Genomic DNA, 22452 nt, shown 5'->3' on the forward strand with positions numbered 1-22452 from the left:
AAATTTGCTGATGACACAAAGACAGGTCGTACAGTAATTTGTGAAGTGACTTAAGGAATCTGCAAAGGACTACAAATAGGTTAAATGAGTGGACGAAAAGTGATGATTGGAGCATAATGTGGGAAAATGTGAAATTGTCCACTTTGGCAGGAAGGATTAAATAAAATAGCATCTTATTTAAATGGAGAGATTGCAGAAGTGAGGTAAGAGGGATCTAGGTGTCCTTTGAAGGAATCACAAGTTAGTTTGCAGGTACAGCAAGTGATTAGGAAGGCAAAGTTCTATTTTATAGTTTAAGATGTAGATTTCCCACAAAATGTGAGTTTAGTTAATATTGCTTATCGTTTTTTGTTACAGTAAAAGTCATAAAATGTGAAGTCCTGTCATGTGATCCTTTAATTCATCCATTTCAGAAGTTACTGATCTTTACAGAGATCCTAGTCCACAAGTTTTGACTTCCCATTTGAGCCTCGGGCACCTTTCTGTCTCCAGAGCTCTTGTCAATTACAGCCAGGCGACAAAGCTGGGGGCTGAATTTTGCTGCCTACGCCCGAAATAAGAAAGTGCCATGGGCGTCGCACTAATAGAGAGACAGGAAGGTGCTGGAAGCCTGACTGGGCAATGGACCTCCAAACAATCGGAAGATGGGAAGGGTAGATGTGAACAATGCCCCTGGGGTTCACAGCTCCATATCCAAGGCACAACGTCATGGGAACAGGGTACAGAGGAACCAAAGGGAAATCATTTGAGTCCCAAACATTTTGAACATCCTTTTACTCTGGTTGTGATGTGGAGATGCCGGCGTTGGACTGGGGTGAGCACAGTAAGAAGTCTTACAACACCAGGTTAAAGTCCAACAGGTTTGTTTCAAACACTAGCTTTCGGAGCAGTGCTCCTTCCACTGCTCCTTCCTCAGGTTGTACTTGATCCTCATAGAATTTTCTGTTCGTTTTTTGAACAATGTTCTGTTTCATTAATAAACCCTCCCTGGGCTCACCATTTCTTGCCTCCACTCCCAGTTTTTTTTCCTTCCCTGGCTTCAATGAGTCTAATTGGGGGAGTTTGAGACCTCCAGCCGGTGTTTGTGAATCCTCCCAGGGTTTCCTTCCTTCCCAGAGATCAGAATCCTCATTGATTTGAGCCCAAAGTGGAATCTCTGATTTATTGTCCCCCCCTCCCCTCCAGAACAATGGGACCAGGGGGCGGGGCTGGAGGACTGAGACGGGCACCTGGTCCTCCAGCCAATCAGAGTGAATGGGGGGCGGGTCTATAGTGATTCATTGCTCGGGCATCCCACTGCGAACCAATAGGACTGAGGGGCGGGACTGGAGGACTGCGACAGGCACCTGGTCCTCCAAGCAATCAGTGAATGGGGGCGGGTGGACGGTGACAGCCAATCCGAAAGCACGGAGCGTGTTTATTTCCACCTTCCCCCCCCCCCCCCAAGATGGCGGCCCCTCATCTGAGGTTGGTCTCGGGAGTTAGAAGCCCCGCAGCTGCGAACCAGGGAGCGGACAACTATTCCTGAGGGTTTGCGGGTGCACAAAGTTTTGTCAACTCCTCCGACCCCGCCTCCTTGGTTTTCCTCGGCCTGTCCAGAATGAGCGTCAATCCCAATGGGAATGCGCCAAACACCGAAAACGGCGCATGCGTGCTCGTGTGCCAGGCCAGAAACCGCGAGGTGCATGTCCAAGGAAGAGGGGAGACTGCGCATGTGCGGGGCAGCGCCCTCCCCCTAACCTTCCTGTTGAGGTGTTAACCAATGGGCAGAATTGGAGGACCGGTAAGACTCTGGTCCTCCAGCCAATCAGAGCGCGGGCTTTGTGTGAATGACGATTTGAGCTTCACACAGACTGAAACTTCCTCTTGTCTCCCAACATCTGTGAGTAAAACACTTTCTTTTCTCCCCCTTTCCATTTCTTTTCTCATTCTGACCTTCAATTGGTCACTTGCAGCAGCTGAAGGGAAAGGAAGTGAATCCAGGGAGGGTGCAGACTCTGCAAAGCTTGGCCCAGGTCTCTCTCTCTCAGACATTGACATCCTTTGCTCCCTCAGCTTGACACATTTATTTGTCTGGCTAAAAGGATGGTCTCTTTCCTAATGTTCACAATTAAAGGGCTGGTTACCTCAGGAGATGGCTGACATTTAAGGGGACAGTAAATTAATGTCAAACATTATGGTTCTGTAATTTCATTTGATTTATTATCACATGTACCGAAGTATAGTGAAAAATATTTTTTTGGCCAAGGGAACGTATGCAGTATGTATATAGTAGACAAAAAAAGAATAATCGGCAGAGTACATTGACAAATGGTACATCAACAGTGATAGGTTGCAGTGCGGAACAAGGGGCCAAACAAAGCAAATATATGAGAAAGAGTAGCATAGAGCGTCGTGAATAGTGTTTTTATAGGGAACAGATCAGTCTGAAGGAGAGTCATTGAGAAGTCTAGTAGCTGTGGGGAAGAAGCTGTTCCCATGTCTGGGTGTGTGGGTCTTCAGACTTCTGTATCTTCTGCTGAATGGAAGGGTCTGAAAGAAGGCAATGCCTGGGTGGGAGGGATCTCTGATAATGCTGTCTGCCTTCCTGAGGCAGAGAGAGGTGTAGACAGAATCAATGGGAGGATGACAAGCTTGTGTGATGTGTTAGGCTAAGTTCACCACACTCTGCAGTTTCTTGTGATCTTGGGCCAAACAGTTGCTATACCAGGCCGTGATGCAGTCAGATAGGATGCTCTCTGTGGCACATCTGTAGACGTTTGTGAGAGTCGATGTAGACATGCCAAATTTTTTTAGCTTCCGTAGGAAGTAAGAGACATTGTTAAGCTTTCTTGACTGTTGCCTCAATGTGAGTGGACCAGGACAGACTGTTGGTGATGGTGAACTTAAAGAACTGTCAGGAACTTAAAGCTATCGACCATCTCCACTTTGGAGCCATTGATGCAGACGGAACGGGGTAGGGGGGGTCGTGCTACGCTTCCTGAAGTCGGTGATCAATTCCTTGGTCTTTCCGATATTTAGGGAAAGGTTGTTTTCGGTACACCATGCATCAAGTGATTTATCTCCCTTCTGTAGTCTGAATAGTCATCTGAATATTCTGTAATCTGAATAAAATGTTTATTATTATTTCTAGTTTTGTTTTATAGGACTGGAGATACTTTGTATATTTCCAGCCATAGAGTCTTTACAGCACACAAGGAGCCCATTCTGCAACCCGAGTCGATGCCTGTGAAGCAATTCTGTCAGTCTCAAATGGGTCCCATTCTATCACCCTGCAGCCCATCCAATTTCATGTAGAAATTATTGATCATCTCTGCCTGACTCTCCTCATTGATCAACCCCCAACTGGAACAATCCTATCCATTAAAATTATCTTTAGTCCACTGATTTAAATGTATTTCCATTAGGCTGGCAGCTAGAATTAAGATTTTCAGGCCTCTGTGTGCAGGACAGGAAGCAGTGAGCTTGGATCTGTCAATCAGCCTGAATCAGCACCTTCAGGAGAATTGGGAGGGTGAATATCGTTAGATGCTGGAATCTATCATCAAGGAAGAAATAGCGAGGCATCTGGATGGAAATTGTCCCATTGGGCAGACGCAGCATGGGTTCATAAAGGGCAGGTCGTGCCTAACTAATTTAGTGGAATTTTTTGAGGACATTACCAATTAAGTGGATAACGGGGAGTCAATGGATGTGGTATATCTGGATTTCCAGAAAGCTTTTGACAAGGTGCCACACAAAAGGTTGCTGCATAAGATAAAGATGCATGGCATTAAGGGTAAAGTAGTAGCATGGATAGAGGATTGGTTAATTAATAGAAAGCAAAGAGTGGGGATTAATGGGTGCCTCTCTGGTTGGCGATCAGTAGATAGTGGTGTCCCTCAGGGATCCGTGTTGGGCCCACAATTGTTCACAATCTACATAGATGATTTGGAGTTGGGGGACCAAGGGCAATGTGTCCAAGTTTGCAGATGACACTAAGATGAGTGGTAAAGCGAAAAGTGCAGAGGATACTGGAAGTCTGCAGAGGGATTTGGATAGGTTAAGTGAATGGGCTAGGGTCTGGCAAATGGAATACAATGTTGACAAATGTGAGGTTATCCATTTTGGTAGGAATAACAGCAAACGGGATTATTATTTAAACAATAAAATATTAAAGCATGCTGTTGTGCAGAGAGACCTGGGTGTGCTCGTGCATGAGTCACAGAAAGTTGGTTTACAGGTGCAACAGGTGATTAAGAAGGCAAATGGAATTTTGTCCTTCATTGCTAGAGGGATGGAGTTTAAGACTAGGGAGGTTATGTTGCAATTGTATAAGGTGTTAGTGAGGCCACACCTGGAGTATTATGTTCAGTTTTGGTCTCCTTACTTGAGAAAGGACGTACTGGCGCTGGAGGGTGTGCAGAGGAGATTCACTAGGTTAACCCCAGAGCTGAAGGGGTTGGATTACGAGGAGAGGTTGAGTAGACTGGGACTGTACTCATTGGAATTTAGAAGGATGAGGGGGATCTTATAGAAACATTTAAAATTATAAAGGGAATAGATAGGATAGATGCGGGCAGGTTGTTTCCACTGGCAAGTGAAAGCAGAACTAGGGGGCATAACCTCAAAATAAGGGGAAGTAGATTTAGGACTGAGTTTAGGAGGAACTTCTTCACCCAAAGGGTTGTGAATCTATGGAATTCCTTGCCCAGTGAAGCAGTTGAGGCTCCTTCATTAAATGTTTTTAAGGTAAAGATAGATAGTTTTTTGAAGAGAAAGGGGATTAAGGGTTCTGGTGTTCGGGCTGGAAAGTGGAGCTGAGTCCACAAAAGATCAGCCATGATCTCATTGAATGGCGGAGCAGGCTTGAGGGGCCAGATGGCCTACTCCTGCTCCTAGTTCTTATGTTGTTAATATGAGATACAGAATGAGAATGGAGGGAGAGTGTGTGGGATGGAGATTTACAGCTTTTGGGGAATGAGAGAGGAAAGAATGTTCCATAGAAACTAGAATTGTCTGTTCTGAATTCCGATCCTGTACTGACGGTGAGATTTGTAAACTCTTTTTACAGATTATCGGAGGGTGAGGATTTGCACACACAAACATCACATCAACGTCTGACAGTGTCGCTCAATTCATCGGGACTAGAATATTATTGGCCTTTAAATCTAGAAGGAGAAATGTCTCTCTGTTCTGTCAGCTTCAGAAGGTTAGAAACATCCGTGTGACTGGAAAAACACCGAGACACACACACACCCGAGTGAGAGTGTTCCAGTGAACTGACTGTGGAAAGAGCTTTAACCAGTTACACAGCCTGAAAAACATCGCACCATTCACAGCGGGGAGAGACCGTACACGTGTTCTGTGTGTGGGCGAGACTTCAGCTGATTGTCGGACCTGAAGAAACACAAGGACACCCAAAGCATGGAGAAACCGTGGAAATGTGGGGACTGTGGGAAGGGATTCAGTGCCCCATCTCAGCTTGAGATTCATCGACGCAGTCACACCGGGGAGAAACCGTTCATCTGCTCTTTGTGTGGGAGCGGATTCAGCAATTCATCCCAACTGCAGACACACCAGCGAGTTCACACCAAGGACAGACCGTTCACCTGTTCCACGTGTGGGAAGGGATTCACTCAGTTACCTAAGCTGTGGACACACCAGCGAGTTCACACGGGGGAGAGACCTTTCACCTGCACTGTGTGTGGGAGGGGATTCGCTCAGTTTTCCAACCTCCTGAGACACAATGTCACTCACACCAACGAGAGACCCTTTAAATGCTCTGATTGTGGGAGTGCCTTCAAAAGCTCTCGGGAACTGATGGACCATCAGCGCATTCACACTGAGGAGAGACCGTTCAGCTGCTCTCACTGCACAAAGAGGTTTATAACGTCATCCAACCTGCGGAAACACCAGAGGGTTCACACCGGGGAGAGATCGTTCAGCTGCACCCGCTGCACAAAGAGGTTTAGAACGTCATCCGCACTGCAGGTACATCAGCGAATTCACACTGGGGAGAGGCCATTCACTTGTACCTTGTGTGGGAAGGGATTCACTCAGTCATCCCACCTGAGGAGACATCAGCGAATTCACACTGGGGAGAGGCCGTTCACCTGCACTGTGTGTGGGAAGGGATTCATTGATTCATCCAACCTGCAGAGACACCAGCAAGTTCACGAGGGATAACAGGGGTTGGATTCTGCTGTTATTGCTGCTGTTAATCACATCCAGGACTGAACCATGTTCATTCTGACACTTGGTGAAGTGGGAGGGTCGGAGGTTTTCTTTCTGCTGGACTGTCCGGTCTCACAACTTTGCTTCCAGTGGGCTGATGCTCTTTGAGCCTGGGAGAGCAGATTTCCACTGGAATGATCCACAAAGGCTGATGAAGGATTTTTATTTTATCCTGAAAAGTAAATAGTGTTTTCCCCCCCACTACAGGCAGATCTAAAATAAATACAGAAAGAACTGGAAAAACGCAGCAAGTCTGCAGCATCTGTGGAGAGAGAAACCGAGTTAACGTTTCACGTCCAATGTAACTCTACTTCAGAACTAAAGAGCGGGAGAAATGTGATGGGTTTGATGCTGGTGAGAAAGGGGGAGGGTCAGACAGAACAAAAGGGAAAGTCAGGGATTGGTTAGAGGGTGGGTGAGATTAAATGACAACGATGTCCTGGAACAAAAGGCAAAGGGAGAGGTAATGGTTGTAGTAAAGAAACAAAGCATTGGTCCAGAGTAAGTGTTAATGGCAGAATAAAGGACAGCTCTGTCTGGAAGCAAAGAACATGGAAACAAGATGCAGACTGGCACTCGGCAAAAAAACAAATCAAAATGGAGAAGAGAGTTCAGGGTGTGAAGTTGTTGAACTCAATGTTGAGCCCGGAAGGCTGTAAAGTGCCTCATGGGAAGATGAGGGGCTATTGGTCCAGCTTGTGTTGGGCTTCTCCGGAACATTGCAGCAGGCCGAGGACAGAAATGTGAGCCTGAGAGCAAGGTGGTGAATTCTAATGGCAGCAAGCGGAAGGTCAGGGTCAGGCTTGTGGACTGAGCGGAGGTGTTCCACAAAGAGGGCAGGGGACAGGCTACAGATGAATTAAAGAGAAAGCATTTGGGTCCAGAACATTGTGAATATCCTTTTACTCTGGTTGTCTTTGACCCTCAAGCCATTTTTTGTTTTTTACCATATTCTGCTTCATTAATAAACTTTTATCAGTAATGTTAAGAACTGGGGAAAGTTGAGATTTGGGATCAAATAAAACAGGGAGTTGATCAGGGTGACTGAAGATGTGACTTAGCATATCAGTGAGAAAAGCCAAATGTTTACCTATGTGACTAAAGGAAAACAATGGGCTATAGAAGAGGTATCTTTAAAATGGATAGGCATGGAAATTGGCAATTGTATGGTAAAATCTAACTCTAGCACAAAGCGGATAATATCAAAGGGAAAGAATGATATATCCAGAGCACAATGACTGGGGAAAGGGCCACAGACACAGCTAGACTCAACAGCTACATGTAGCTACCGAAAAAATCTCCCGAAAAGACGTAGCAGATTTTGCCTTCGCTGAAATTGAAGACTGTTTTCCCAAACTTGACAAATAACCTGTGTGGTAACTATTTGCTGCATTTAGCTACATAACTTTGGATGTTGGTTGGGCAAAAAAAGGGAAGTCTCAGAGTTCAGGAAACGTAGGAAGTTCAGAACCAAAGGATAACTTCATGTAATACTGAGCGTATTTAGCCATCAGTGTAATTAAGTGTTGTTGTGTATGATGGTTGTTGTGTGTTTTTTCCCCTCAAGTTTAATAAATATTTTTAATGATTGTTCACTCAATGACTGGACTATTCCTACCTGGTTCACATATTTTTCTCACAATTTACCAAATTGAAAATGTTCCCCACTAAGAACCGGTGTTCCAAGCTACCATTCTGGGCTTTGGGAAACTTGTGCATTTAACATCAGCAGGGTTCCGAACTGTACAAATAGTTGATTTTTCTGGTCTTTTCATGATTAGATTAATTCACTTGAGGGAAAGTGGGTGAGAGGGGTTGACAGGCTCTTTAACAGAAAGTGAGTCTCTCTGAGGTAATTGGCAAAGGAGCCAGAGGGGGAGATGAGATTACATTTTTGACACAGCGATGTTAGAAAATGGGGTTTATGGAGTCAATTAATCTTTTATACCCGTTTGCAAAACTCTGAAATGATTGACAGTGATATTATTGGTGACAGTGGCTAAACTTTCTTCAGAAGAATAAGAGCTGACACATGGTAATGTCATTGAACCATCTGTACCCGCCCAAGTCCCGTCAAACTCTCAAACAATTGTCTTCCCCACGCTCCGTCCCCGGTACAGGGAGTCAGCATTCCCATGCCAAGCAGTGAAAACATGGTGGCCTTGACACCCAGGTGTTGTCTAGGATTCCAGGTCCTCTGGGAGCTGTTTATCTCTCTGTTCCCACACAGCAAGTCGTCTGTTCTCAGCTCTGCTCGCTTTCTGCTGGGGTTTGGTCCCTTTCTTTACATAGAATTTACAGTGCAGAAGGAGGCCATTCGGCCCATCGAGTCTGCACCGGCTCTTGGAAAGAGCATCCTACCCAAGGTCAACACCTCCACCCTATCCCCATAACCCAGTAACCCCACCCAACAGTAAGGGCAATTTTGGACACTAAGGGCAATTTATCATGGCCAATCCACCTAACCGGCACATCTTTTTGGACTGTGGGAGGAAACCGGAGCACACGGAGGAAGCCCACGCACACACGGGGAGGATGTGCAGACTCCGCACAGACAGTGACCCAAGCCTGAATCGAACCTGGGACTCTGGAGCTGTGAAGCAATTGTGCTATCCACAATGCTACCGTGCTGCCCTTTTACACCTTTCGGATCAATAAAACATTTGGTCAGTGAAGACCCAAACCACAATTTCCCATCCTGTCATCTGTCAACCATCCTTACCCAGAGCGTAATCACAACAGGAATAAAAACAGGAGAAGTGTAACAATCAAATTCAAAATAAATCCACAGCCAGTCATAGAATTTAATTTAATGTTCACTAATTAGCAAGAAAACCCGAAGCAGGGAGTCCCCCAGGAATCTTACAGTCTACACCTCGAGGGGGAGGAGAACTCCCTCTCCGACCCCTCACGCAATTTCACTCCGTTAATTCCCAGATCTGTTCTGTCCCTGCCTTGAGTAACATCTACTCAATCTTCTGAAAGGGCACCGTGAATTCTACGTCACTGGTACGTTAGGATAGATGCTTTGCGGAGTCAGGAGGTGAGTTACTCTCGGCAGCATTCCGAGCCTCTGACCTATTCCTGTCGCCAAAGTATTTATATGGCTGGTCAATGATAACCCCCAGGACATTGATAGTTGGGGGATTCAGCAATGGTAATGCCATTGAATGTCAAGGGGAGGTTGTTGAATTCTCTCACGATGGAGATGGTCATTACCTGGCACCTCTGCAGCTCAAATGATAGTGGCAGCTTAGATCTGCTCCATTGGCTGTGGGATGGTCTAGCTCTTTCTATTTGTTATGAGCCAGGGCTTAGAAACTCCAAAGTGTATTATGGAGTTCACCTGACCCATAACTTTAATGTTGAATTTGGGCTAGGGTGAGCACGGGAATCACTTCAGGTGTGATTCATCAGACTTCCCAGGTGCTTTTATCAAAACAAGGTTTATTCTAAGAATATAATTTACATATGTGTGTGTATATATATATATATATATAAACACACAGCAAGAATTTTTCTCAATTACAAACATTTTTAAAAATAAATTTAGAGTACCTAATGCACTTTTTTCTAATTAAGGGGCAATTTAGCATGGCGAATCCAACTAACCTGCACCTCTTTGGGTTGTGGGGGTGGAACCCACGCAGACACGGAGAGAATATCAATTACAAACATAAAGACACCACACAGCTACAGTAATCAATGTCCAACACTTAATGAATTCCCCCTGTAACTGTTCCAATTCAAGAACAAAATCCAATAAACAAAAAACCCTACTCAAGGGTGTGGCCCAGCAATGTATTCTCACTTGAATGGACTGAAGCTTTCATGGAATCATAGAATTTACAGTGCAGAAGGAGGCCATTCGGCCCATCGAGTCTGCGCCAGCCCTTACAAAGAGCACCCTACTGAAGCCAATGTACCTACCCTATCCCAGTAACCCTCACTTAACATGTTTTGGACACTGAGGGCAATTTATCATGGCCAATCCACCATAACCCGCACAGCTGTGGACTGTGGGAGGAAACCGGAGCACCCGGAGGAAACCCACGCACACACGGGGAGGATGTGCAGACTCCGCACAGACAGTGACCCAGCCGGGAATGATACGTGACTGCGAAATGTTGACACTCTTTACAGCGAAAACAAGGGCCGTTGTCAGTCAGGATGACTTGAGAAATTCCATGTCTGGCAAAAGGTGACTTGGCATGCTGTATTACACTGCTTGCTGTTATGGTTGACAGTAGAGCAATTTTGGGATAGTTTGAAAAATAGTCTATAATCATTAAATAATCTTTCCCTCATAGGTGAAAGAGATGCATAGCTACCTTGTGCCATGGAGCCATAGGTAAATCAGATATTTGCGTAGGTTCTCTTGTTTGTTTGCAACGATGCGAATGGCATGTGTCACAACTGACCATCCTTTCAATATCCTGGTTGAAACCTGGCCAGTAAACAGAGTCACAAGCTCTCCATTTACACTTCTCAATCTCAAGAAGTCCTTCGTGTACCCTCTTTAGTACATCCTTGCAAAGAAGTTGCAGCATGACTATAGTATTCAGACAAATGTTCTAGTCTGGAAATAAGATTGACATGCAGATCTACATCTTCAGCAATTTCGCGACCAATACTTTGTATTGACGCTCTCGATAATGCGTCTGCTGAGAACAAATATTTGCCTGGCGGGCAGATGAGATTGAAGTTATAGCTTTGTAACTTCATCATCAACCTCTGAATCTGCAGAGACTGCTGGTTGAGATTTATTTTGATGATGTTAGCAGCACGGTAGCATTGTGGAAAGCACAATTGTTCGAGTTTATCTGGCTTCAGCGCAGCTTCCATGGTGCTGTTGGATAATAAATTGTTATACCGTCAATTCACTGTGAGACTGTGAGAACGAGTGAACATTAGGCTTTATTATCCATGAACTCACCTGCCAGTGTCGCTGTATAAATGAGTGCCACCTACAGGTGGCCGGTCTATATATGGCCCCGGTGAGGGCGGAGCCAGAAACGGAGCCCACAGGGGTTCCAGTACAGTATCTGGAAATAGACCGTATCATCATTTCCAGGTCATAGGTCACAGCACTATACAGACAGTTCATACTTAGGTGAATACATTCACCATAACCGGGTAGCCGTCAGGCGACCGGGCCTTGCCCGACTGCATGCCATCCAGCCCCTTGATTATTTCCTCAATCTAAATTGGGACTCCCAGCCCCTCCACCAGGTCCTCCTCCACCCTCGGGAACCTCAACTGACCAGAAAACTGCCTCATCCCCTCCACTCCAGCTGGGGGTTCCAACTCATATAATTTACTATAGAAAGCCTTAAACACCTCGTTCACCCCCGTTGGGTCCAGGACAGTATTCCCGCCTCTACTCTTTACTTCACCTATCTCCCTGGCCGCCTCCCTTTTCCTGAGCTGGTGCGCCAACATTTTGCTCTCCTTTTCCCCGTACTCGTAAATCGCCCCCCCCTGCCTTCCTCAACTGTTCCACTGCTTTCCTTGTGGTCAACAGCCCAAACTCCACCACTCCCTCAGTCCGGGTCCTCCGAGTATATCCTGTCTACCTGGAGTATCTCCTCCACTAATCTATCCCTCTCAGCCCGTTCTGCCTTTTCTCTGTGGGCCCGTACTGAGATTAATTCCCCTCTGACTACTGCCTCCAAAGCTTCCCAGACCGTGGCTACAACTACCTCACCCGTATCATTTGTTTCCAGGTAGTTCTGGATGGACTTGTTTACCTGCCCACAGATCGCTTCGTCCGCTAGCAACCCCACCTCCAGTCTCCACAGCGGGCATTGCCCTCTCTCCATACTAACCCCTAGATGCACCCAGTGCGGGGCATGATCCAACACTGCGATTGCCGAGTACTCAGTATCCACCACCTCCGGTATGGGCTCCCTGCTCAGAACAACCCGATGGAAATGGGAGGAGGAGCTGGGCATTGGAGATTGATGGAGGACTCTTCGTCAAGGCGCTGCACAAGATCATAGATTATCATAGAATTTACAGTGCAGAAGGAGGCCATTCGGCCCATCGAGTCTGCACCGGCTCTTGCAAAGAGCACCCTACCCAAGGTCAACACCTCCACCCTATCCCCATAACCCAGTAACCCCACCCAACACTAAGGGCAATTTTGGACACGAAGGGCAATTTATCATGGCCAATCCACCTAACCTGCACATCTTTGTGACTGTGGGAGGAAACCGGAGCACCCGGAGGAAACCCACGCAGAGACAGGGAGAACGTGCAGACTCCGCACAGACAGTGACCCAAGCCGGAATCGAACCTGGGACCCTGGAGCTGTGAAGCGATTGTGCTAACCACGATGCTACCGTGCTGCCCACTCCTCCTGCACTGGGCTAAGCCTGAAGCAACTCAAGGTGGGTGACAGCACGCACCTCAGCAAGATATGCATGAGCGGGTTCTTCCCAGAGCTGGAGGACAAGTGCGAGCGGTGTCGGAGGGCCCAATGATCCGCACCCACGTGGTCTGGTCCTGCCCCAGACTTAGCCTCAAATAGGCCATCCAGAACTCTCGATGTCCAAGGTGGTGTGGATCGACATGGAGCCGTGACCGTCTGTGGTGGTCTTCGGGGTGTCAGAGTCTCCAGAGCTCTGGCCAGGGAAGGGGGGTGGATGCCTTGGCCATCGCCTCACTGATCGCCAGGTTGGAATTCGGCAGTGCCACCCAGGGCCTCAGAATGGCTCTTTGATCTGGCCGTTCCTACGATGAGAGAAAATAAAATTTGCGATAAGGGGGTCCAAGGAGAGATTCCCCGACATGTGGAGGAAGTTCCCAAGCCTCTTCACAGACCACTGGAAGCAGCTTGGAAAAGGGGTGGGGGGAATAGGAGGAGGGTAGAAAAGGCAGGAGCAGAGAACATGGCCTGGATGAAAGGGAGGCTGCAAAGAACAGAGATGGGAGGCAGAGAAAGGCCACTCGCAGGAGGGGACACAGATCCCTCCCACATGTGGGGCAGCACGGTAGACCAGTGGATAGCATTGTGGCTTCACAGCGCCAGGATCCCAGGTTTGATTCCCCGCTGGGTCACTGTCTGTGCGGAGCCTGCACGTTCTCCCCGTGTCTGCGTGGGTTTCCTCCGGGTGCTCCGGTTTCCTCCCACAGTCCAAAGATGTGCAGGTTAGGTGGATTTGCCATGATAAATTGCCCTTAGTGTCCAAAAAGGTTAGGAGGGCTATTGGGTTAAGGGGATAGGGTTGAAATGAGGGCTTAAGTGGGTCGGTGCAGACTCGATGGGCCGAATGGCCTCCTTCTGCACTGTATGTTCTACGTGCCAATCCAGGTAGAAGAACTCGTCTAAACTCCCTTGAGAACTCAAGGGGGTGAACAGGACTCGCCCCAACCACCAGCAAAATGAAGGCAATTTACAAATGGGGCTGGTTTAGCTCACAAGGGGCTGGTTTAGCTCACAAGGCTAAATCGTTGGCTTTTAAAGCAGACCAAGCAGGCCAGCAGCACGGTTTGATTCCTATACCAGCCTCCCCGGACAGGCACCGGAATGTGGCGACTAGGGGCTTTTCACAGTAACTTCATTGAAGCCTACTCGTGACAATAAGCGATTTTCATTTCATTTCATTTCAATGATTCACCTCACAATGACTCTAAATATGCACGTAAAGTTGACTAATCTTAAAGAGTCCCAGTAAACACTTTGGGAAAAAAACAGTGATACACACGAACACTATTGTTGTTAGAACTGGGACCAGTGTCACAGACACGGAGACAGCTTGGGATACATGTGTTGGTGTCACTGTTGTGTTGATTATTACTATTGTTTTCCTGTATTGTTCTGCAAAGTTTAGTTGTTAAGTGAAAAATGCCAATAAAAATATTTAAAAAAAAGAAAAGGTGGCTCCATCCCCTTGGAATCCTGCGCTTTTTTATCAACGGTTTTCTTGATGTTTTTTAGCCTGATCTTAGCAAACCTAATCCCGAAGTCTTCCAGAGACATGATGACAAATATCAAGTCAAGGATGAGGTAGATGAATGCCGGGAAATCAGGATAAATGACGGTTTATAGGGGAGTAGCACCAGAACCTGTGTGAAAGCAGCTACTCCGCACCAGCACCACATGGTCGTCCCCAGACAGATTTCTGATTGACGAGGGAGTCGGGGGTTATGGGGAACAGGCAGGAAAATGGAGAGAAAGCTGAGATGAGGAGGGATTTCTTCACTCGAGGATGTGGTGAAGCTTTGGAATTCTCTACCCCAGAGGATTGTGGAGCCTCAGTCATCAAGTATTTTCAACACAGAGATTGATAGGTTTCTAGATGTTGAAGATATCGAGGGATATGGGGGATAGTGTGGGAAAATGGTGCTGAGGTAGATCAGCCAATGATCTCATTGAATGGTTGAGCAGGCTCGATGGGCCGAATGGCCGACTGCAGCTCCTATTTGTTATGGTCTCAGTGTCCAGGACAGGAAGCAGTGAGCTTGGGTCTGTCAATCAGCCTGAATCAGCACCTTCAGGAGAATTGGGAGGGTGAATATTAGATACAGCAGAGGGAGCGTTTGTGGGATAAGGAATAAGAGGGGAAAGAATGTTATAAACGTTTGCCCGAACAGTCAGCTTGAGAAAATTTTAAACACTAATGTGACTGGAAAAGCACCGAGACACACACACCCGAGTGAAAGTGTTCCAGAGCGCTGACTGTGGAAAGAGCTTTAACCAGTTACACAGCCTGAAAAAAAAATCACACCATTCACAGCGGGGAGAGACCGGACACGTGTTGTGTGTGTGGACGAAGTTTCAACTGATTGTCCAACCTGGAGAGACACGAGGAGACACAAAACATGGAGAAACCGTGGAAATGTGGGGACTGTGGGAAGGGATTCGGATTCCCATCTCAGCTGGAGATTCATCGACGCATTCACACTGGGGAGAAGCCGTTCACCTGCTCTCAGTGTGGAAAGGGATTTTGTGTTTCATCGCACCTGCTGAGACACCAACAAGTTAACAATTGATTACAGGGGTTGGATTCTGTTATTGGTTCTGTTCTCAATTACATCCAGTACGGCATTTCGTTCATTCAATGGGGATGGTCGGTGGGTTTCTTTCTGCTGGACTGGCCGGTCTCACGACTTTGCCTCTAGTGGGCTGATTCTCTTTGAGCTTTGTTGCAAATAGCTGGCTCCAAATTTAACAAGGATCACAGAGTGAAAGGGCGTGTGGAAACTGGAAGATATTTGGTTCCCATGTCTATTTGGAACCCCCAAAAACATGCCATATTGCCATGAAGATGGGCTATGGTGGTCACATGGTTCTTTAGTTTAATTTATCTGAGTGTTTCTCAGTAGAAAATACAGGGTATGAGGGGCTTAGGGTACAAGGGACAGGTTGTCTGAGTTGGACTGGAAAACTGTATTCAATGGTATGATGGGAGACCGGCAATAACTAATAATTAAGGAATTATTGCATATTTACAAGGGAGTCGGTGAACTCAGTTGGCTTAATAGCTGGTTCAGGCGGAGCGGCGCCAACAGCATGGGTTCAATTCCCGTACCGCCTTCTCAACCTTACCCTCGCCTGAGGTGTGGTGACCCTCAGGTTAAATCACCACCAGCCAGCTCTCTCTCAAAGTGGACCTCGGCATTGTGAGGCAGCAGTGCTAACCACTGTGCCACCGTGTCGCCCTTCCTGGCAGCTGGGGCTGTTTAGCACAGGGCTAAATCGCTGGCTTTGAAAGCAGACCAAGCAGGCCAGCCGCACGGTTCGATTCCCGTAACAGCCTCCCCGAACAGGCGCCGGAATGTGGCGCCCCCTCTTACCCTGTATTTTCTACTGAGAAACACTCAGATAAATTAAACAAGAGAACCATGTGACCACCATAGCCCATCTTCATGGCAATATGGCATGTTATTGGGGGTTCCAAATAGACATGGGAACCAAATGGGAGGGGGGGGGACCCTTGGAGGTTTCTGTACCCGAGGGAGCGGGAGTACTCGTTTTTCTCGGCAGTCCATAAGGTATACCCGCGGATCAACTTTTTCGTGGTGGGGACGGCTTTGCTGGCTGGGATTAAGGGGTCGGAGTACTCGGCAATTGCAGTGTCAGATCACGCTCCGCATTGGGTGGATATGGTGCTGGAGAAAGGGGGTAGCGCAGAGGCTGGGGTGGAAACTGGATGTGGGGCTTTTGGGGAACATGTGTTCCGTGAGAAAATTGAAAAGGTAATTAAGGAATACATAGGTTTCAACTGTACGGGTGAGGTGTCGAAGGCAGTCGCCGGGGAGGCTCTAAAGGCGGTGGTGAGGTAATTTTGTTTAAGGCCAGGGTGGACAAAGAGGAGAGGTTGGAGCGGCAGAGGGTAATAGATGAGATGTTGGAGGTAGATAGGAGGAATGCAGAAAATGGGGACCCAGCAAAGTTGGAAAAGAGGAAGGAACTACAGGCAAGCTTCGACCGACTATCCACCAGGAAGGTGGTGAACCAACTGAGACGAGCAAGGGGTGCAGTTTATGAACATGGAGACAAGGCGGGTATGTTAGCGGGTCAGCTAGCAAGGAAAATTCTCCAGGTGAGGGATAGGGCAGGGAAGTTGGTGGTGGCCCCGGAGCTGATTAACAAGGTTTTTGAGGAGTTTTATGACAGGTTGTACAGGTCAGAGCCACCTGGAGGAGACCGGGAGATGCAGGAATTTCTAGATGGGCTGGAGTACCCGAGGTTAGGGGAGGGGGATAGGGCGACATTAGATGGCGCAATACTGGAACAGGAGATAAAGGATGCGATTGGGAGGATGCAGTCGGGGCAGGTGGCAGGGCTGGATGGGTTTCCGGTGGAATATTATTAAAAATTCAAGGATAAGGTGGCACCCCTGATGGTGGGGATGTTTGAAGAGGCGATAGGGAAGGGAGTGCTGCCACAAACCTTGGGGCAGGCATCAATTTCCCTGTTGCTAAAAAAAAGATAAGGATCCGACGGAGTGTGGGTCGTATCGGCCTATATCACTTCTGAATGTGGACGCAAAAGTACTGGCGAAGGTACTGGCGGGTAGGCTGGAGGGGTGCCTCCCGAAGATGATAGGTGAGGATCAGACGGGGTTCGTGAGAGGGAGGCAGCTTTTTTCGAACATTAGGAGTGTTTTGAACGTCGTCATGGCACCGGTGGAAGGGAAGGAAACAGAGGTGGTGGTGGCACTGGACGCCGAGAAGGCATTTGACCGGGTAGAATGGGGCTACTTGATGGGAGTTCTGGAGCGGGTAGGGATTGGACCAAGATTTGTGAACTGGGTAAAGCCGAAGGGGAGTGTCCGCACAAACATATCAGCTTGAAATACTTTTCTCTCCACCGTGGGACGAGGCAGGGATGTCCTATGTCCCCCCTGCTGTTTGCACTCGCGATTGAGCCATTGGCCATCACATTAAAAAGAAAGGAATAGTGCAGGGAGGGATAGAGCATAGGGTGTCCTTATTTGTCGACGTCTTGCCGCTGTATGTGTCGGAGCTGAGTGGGTCGATAGGGGGAATATTGGAGCTACTGCGCGTCTTTGGGTCATTCTCAGGGTAGACTATTAGCGTCTTAATCCCCTTTAATATGGCAGATGGAATATAATGTGGAAAAATGTAAGGTTATCCTGATCTGAAATCCTCCATCACCAATGTACTGATGCTGTCCCTTATTATTTAGCGACAGTTCTGATGATCCAAGTCATTGATATGAATTATAGAAAGTTGAGGCCCCAGCACTGATCCCTGTGACGCACCACCCGTTACATCTTGCCAACCAGAAAATGACCTATTTATGCCTACTCTCGGTTTTCTGGTGGCTCGCCAATCTTTCACTGCGAAAGACAGTTCTGGTTGCTGGACAGGAGCTGGTTTAGCACAGAGGGCTAAACAGCTGGCTTGCAATGCAGAACAAGGCCGGCAATGTGGGGTCAATTCCCGTACCAGCCTCCCTGAACAGGCGCCGGAATGTGGCGACTAGGGGCTTTTCTGAAGCCTACTTGTGACAATAAGCGATTATTATTATTCTGGGGTTAAAGGCGACCAGATTGTGAAAAGAAAATGGAAGTAAACCCTTGGGAATGAATAATCAGTTTGGATTGGTTCTGAAACAATTAAATTTCGACTTCTGGGGTAGAGTAAAGTATAATTGCTGAGTGGAATTTTAAATTGTGTGGAAGGGCAGTTCTATTTTATAATTTAAGGTGTAGTTTTTGCACAAATATATTGTTTCATCATTCTTACGTCTAGTTTTTTTTACATAGAATTTACAGTGGAGAAGGAGGCCATTCGGCCCATCGAGTCTGCACAGGCTCATGGAAAGAGCACCCTACCCAAGGTTAACACCTCCACCCTATCCCCATAACCCAGTAACCCCACCCAACACTAAGGGCAATTTTGGACACTAAAGGCAATTTATCATGGCCAATCCACCTAACCTGCACATCTTTGGACTGTGGGAGGAAACCGGAGCACCCGGAGGAAACCGACGCACACACGGGGAGGATGTGCAGACTCCACACAGACAGTGACCCAAGCCGGAATCGAACCTGGGACCCTGGAGCTGTGAAGCCATTGTGCTATCCACAATGCTACCTTGCTGCCCATTGCAGTAAAACTCATAACATTTAGGGCAGCACGGTAGCATGGTGGTTAGCATAAATGCTTCACAGCTCCAAGTCCCAGGTTCGATTCCCGGCTGGGTCACTGTCTGTGCGGAGTCTGCACGTCCTCCCCGTGTGTGCATGGGTTTCCTCCGGGTGCTCCGGTTTCCTCCCACAGTCCAAAGATGTGCGGGTTAGGTGGATTGGCCATGATAAATTGCCCGTAGTGTCCTGTGGATGCGTGGGTTTGAGTAGGGTGATCATTGCTCGGCACAACATCGAGGGCCGAAGGGCCTGTTCTGTGCTGTACTGTTCTATTTGAAGTCCTGCCATGTGATCTTTTAATTTCTTTTGACTGGAATTTTTTTTGTTAAGAAGTTACTGATTTTTTACAGAGATCCATATCCACAAGTTATAACTTCCCATTTGAGCCTCGGGCACCTTTCTGCCTCTCTGTTGTTCATGTCAATGACAGGCAGGCGACGGAGCGGAGGGTTGAATTAATTTTTCTTTTGAAAATGGGGTTCAGGGAGTCGATTGTGATTAACTAATTTATCAAGGTTCTTTGAGAAAGCAACAAGTGATGTCAATAAAGGGGAACCTGTAGATGTGGTTTATTGAGATTTCTAAAAGGTATTTCCCAAGGTGCCACAGCAAAGGATACTGCAGAAAATAAGCTTATGGTGTGGAGGCAAAATATCAGCATGGATAGAGCATTGGTTGGCTAACAGGAAGCAGAGAGTAGGTATTAACGTGTAATTTCTGGGTTGGTAAGATTTGACAAGTGGTGTGTCACAAGGAGCAGTGATGGGCCCTCAACTACTTACAATCTACATTTTAAAAACTAAATAAATTTAGATGGCCCAATTATTTTTTTCTAAGGGCCAAATTAGCGTGGCCAAATCACCTACTCTGCACAACTTTGGGTTCTGAGGGTGTGACCCACACAGACACAGGGAGAATGTGCAAATTCCGCATGGGCAGTGACCTGGGGTCGGGATCGAACCCTTGGCACCGCGAGGCAGCAGTGCTAAAATCTGTGCCACCCTGCAATCTATATCAATGAGTTGAAGAAATGAAATGAAAAAATGAAATGAAAATCGCTTATTGTCACGAGTAGGCTTCAAAGAAGTTACTGTGAAAAGCCCCTAGTCGCCACATTCCGCCGCCTGTTCGGGGAGGCTGTTACGGGAATCGAACCGTGCTGCTGGCCTGCTTTCAAAGCCAGCGATTTAGCTCTGTGCTAAACAGCCCCTGGGATTAAATGTATAGTGGATAAATTTGCTGATAACACAAAGACAGTTCATACAATAATTTGTGAAGTGATTTAAGGAGTCTCAAAAGGTTAAGTGAATGGACAAAAAAGTGACGATTGGAGCATAACGTGGGAAAATGTGAACATGTCCACTTTGGCAGGAAGGATTAAATAAAATAGCATCTTATTTAAATGGGGAGAGATTGAAGAACTCTGAGGTACAGAGGGATCTGGGTGACCTGGTACAGGAATCACCAGTTAGTCTGAAGGTACAGCCAGTGATTAGGAAGGCAAATGTAATATTGTTGTTTATTGCAAAGAGACTGGAATATAAAAGTCAGGATGTTTTGCTGCGGTTGTACAGGGCCTTGGTGAGACCATATTTAGAGCACTGTGTACAGATTGGGTCTCCTTATTTCAGAAATGAGATAGTTGCATTGGAAGCAGTTCAGAGGTTGACTCCCGGATTCCTGGAATGAGGGGGTTATCCTCTGAGGAAAGGTTGGACAGGTTGGGACTGTGTCCATTGCAGTTTAGAAGAATGAGAGAGGATCTCATTGATACACATGAGATCCTGAGTGGAATTAAGAGAGAATGCTGAGAGGATGTTTCCCTTGTGGTAGAGACTAGAACTAGGGAACAATCCATAAAAATAAGAGATCTCCTATTTCAGACACAGATGAGGATATTTTTTCCCCCTGGGCTCTGTGGGTCTCTCTTCCCCAGAGACTGGTGGAGGCTGGGTCATTGAATATGTTTTAAGGCTGAGTGAAGGAAATCAACTATTTTCTGATAGGTAAAAGGCTATTTTAATGTAAATATTAAAGCCCAGTTTTTAATACCCATTTTAAAATAAGGATTTCAGTACCCATAACCTCAGGCCATGACAAAACACATAACTTCAACAAAGACACAAAGCCTGACACATCCACAAACTAATCGGAGATAAAAACAACATTTTTGCTGACAATATGAACAAACTATTGTTCCAATGAACAGATTTCAAAGTTAGTTTCATATTAAGAAATGAGCTGTACCAGTAATCAAGATCAAGGTCGAAATAAGCACCATCGCAACATGAAGGCACCATTGTTCATAATGTGGATGAAGCAAAGTCAGCAGAAAACCAGCAGAAACCAGTCTTGATTACAGCACAGAATCACATTCCATAACCTACACAAATATTCAAACATGAAACATTCAAAACAGCGTCATAAAATAACATTCTTTGCCCTTGTGAAAGTCACCCAGAGTTTGTCCGGGGACAACACCCCAAGCTGGACATTGGTCGAAAGAGCGCCGCCTGGGCCCTGTTAAAACCCGCCTGCCATTTGGCCAGGTTGGCCCCAATGTCCTGAAATGAAATGAAAATTGCTTATTGTCACGAGTAGGCTTCAATGAAGTTACTGTGAAAAGCCCCTAGTCGCCACATTCCGGCGCCTGTCCGGGGAGGCTGGTACGGGAATCGAACCGTGCTGCTGGCCTGCTTTAAAAGTCAGCGATTTAGCCCAGTGAGCTAAACCAGGCAGATCCGGATCAGATTCCCCTCCCAGCTACAGTCTCACATCGACCCACCTCAGAATCCTCTCCCTCACCTGAACCCACAGCGGCTCCCCAGCTCTCGGCCTCCATTGTAATGATCGGGGGACCCGATCCACCTCCGGGACCTTATCGAAGCCCCCCCCCCCCCCCCCCCAACCAGCTTCGTGAACATTTTCAATACATTACCCGTGGTACTCGTTCCCTCCACCCCTTCCTCAGACCGACAATTGGCAGATTCTGTCGCCTGGACTGATTCTCCTGGTCGTCCACCTTCGCCCTCAGCACCTTGCAGGCCTCTCCCAGCATCACTATCTCTGCCTCCAGCAACACGATCTGATCACTGGGATCCAACATCGTCCTTTCCACCTCTCGGATCATCGCACCTTGTGACTCCAGGCTCTTCTCCACCCGCTCCAAAGTCCCATGAAGAGGGTCTACTGCTTCCTCAATCGCCCTAGACCAGTCCTCTTGCATCTCTTTCCGATGCTGCCGAAACACCCTCCTTGATAAACTCCATCAACTGCTCCACAGGCAGTGGGGGGGGGGGGGGGGGGGGGGGGGGGCGGCGAGGCTCCCAACTCCGCCATACTCTCAAGCTGCTGTACCACACAGATCCTCCATCTCGAGCCAAGGCTTTACTCAACTTTTGCCGGGTGTTGTAACCTGTTGATAATCCACTTTGGAGGAGAAACCAACTCCCTCCACTTATTCTGCACTTTGTTCAAACTAAATCCCCAATAACCGGGCAGAAAGGGCAAAAAACCCAAGTTTCCAAGCAGGAGCCACCTTGTGCGCGGCCGATAAACTCGTGACCACCACTGGAAGTCGTTCCAGGACATTTTTGCGATTTAATCTCAC

General features: G+C 47.2%; 1 protein-coding gene and 1 long non-coding RNA gene across 2 annotated transcripts in view; one reads left to right on the top strand and one right to left on the bottom strand.

Annotated features, from left to right (window-relative positions):
• The window catches only part of LOC119952273, a 58338-nt gene extending 52253 nt beyond the window's left edge, over positions 1–6085 (top strand). Inside the window, exon 3 of the long non-coding RNA XR_005457812.1 lies at positions 5054–6085. This is a non-coding gene — a long non-coding RNA (uncharacterized LOC119952273). The remainder of the gene's footprint in view (positions 1–5053) is intronic.
• LOC119952158 (gastrula zinc finger protein XlCGF8.2DB-like) overlaps positions 1–22452 on the bottom strand; it is a 56830-nt gene that overhangs the window by 18612 nt on the left and 15766 nt on the right. The gene's annotated exons all lie outside the window — the stretch shown is intronic.

This window comes from Scyliorhinus canicula, chromosome 17 (genome assembly GCF_902713615.1).
Source record: "Scyliorhinus canicula chromosome 17, sScyCan1.1, whole genome shotgun sequence".
Taxonomy (NCBI): Eukaryota; Metazoa; Chordata; class Chondrichthyes; order Carcharhiniformes; family Scyliorhinidae; genus Scyliorhinus; species Scyliorhinus canicula.